The sequence below is a fragment of the Empidonax traillii genome, unplaced genomic scaffold (assembly GCF_003031625.1).
Source record: "Empidonax traillii isolate 1590-97213 ecotype Southwest subspecies unplaced genomic scaffold, ASM303162v1 scaffold1652:size173403, whole genome shotgun sequence".
Taxonomy (NCBI): domain Eukaryota; kingdom Metazoa; phylum Chordata; class Aves; order Passeriformes; family Tyrannidae; genus Empidonax; species Empidonax traillii.
Window position 1 is genome coordinate 34,851 of NW_020956845.1, and position 1,394 is coordinate 36,244.

Below are 1,394 nucleotides of genomic sequence, written 5' to 3' on the forward strand. Positions count from 1 at the left end.
TAAGTGTACAGAAGCACAAACAGTTCGATTTAGGTGTATTATACGGTTGCATATGTTGAAATAAAAATAAAACATAATTTCCCTCTTCACTAAATCTGTGTTCTTTCCTAACTAATATTGCTGCAAAGTTTTTTGTTTGATGCCAGATAAAAAACTAGGAAGTGTAAATGAAAATCACATGCTTGCTAAAGGAGTTGGTGTGCATTACCTGATATACATATCTGTGAGTTACTTAGTTTAAGGCTTACAAGGCATTCAATTCTAATATGGTACCACACAATAAAGTATTGTAATAACTTTACAGTATTAGAGGTATCTTTGGTTACATGCTGTATTTATATGCACAGATAGCCAGAACTACAGGACAAAAGCCTGATTCTGTTGAAGCCAGCAGTTATTTTGCTAACAGCTCTGTATTTCAGTTTCAAAACTAAAGTTTTCACTCTGATCTGAAGACTCAGTGACAAGAAATGTTCTACTGTCATTTCTTGTCAGTGACCTATCTAACCCAGTATCCTTTCACCTGCGCTGGTAAAGGGAGAGCACACACACTTGGCACCTTTATGCCCTCTGTTCCCGTTCTCTACCTCATTCCCCAGCATGAGAATTAGAGATGTTACATGTCTTTGCCTTGCCTAGTGCATTTAGTTCCATCTGAGGGCTTGCTTTAATTTTTTTTGTCTACATCTTCTTAATATCTTTTAAATGCAGTTTCCCAAATGGTTTCTGGAGTTTAACTATTACTGATATTAATATTTACAAAGTAAATCCTCTACTTCTTATATTTCAATTTGTGAACAATAACTCTTCTCTGACAACAAAAGAAAGAGTGGTGAAATAGGGAAAAAAAGAGAACCAAACAGAAAAACTTCTTTTCCATCAGTAGTATTGTTTTCTGGGAGAAGCGCCATCAAGACTGAGGCTCAAAGGCCATCATTATTCCTTCCTTTTTAAATGAAATATCTTTTGTATCCCTCCAACTTTAGCATGCTTTTGTCTCTCTTCTTTATTAAAATGATGACTACAGTGGTGGGAGAATGGATGCACTTTTCCATTCAAAGAGATGCTATGGCTTCATCAATAGCTACAAAATAGTATGCAAGTACAAACTTTGCAAATCTTACTGGGTAAGTCCCAAGGTCTTTCATCTATCAGCAATGCCCTCATCCTTTGATATTAAATCTGCACCGTATATTTTATAGTGCTGTTTTCCTCTAGAGACTAAGAGTTGTGTTGTTTTCTCCTCGAGGGAGTATCTGAAAGAGTGGAAGAGAATATTTCCATTATAAAGTACTTCATTTTGAGAGCTTACTTTCCCTTTTCCCAAAAGAGTCAAGTGGGTCTTGAGGAAAAGGACATATAATTTACATACTGAAAGTCTTACTAAGCTCCAA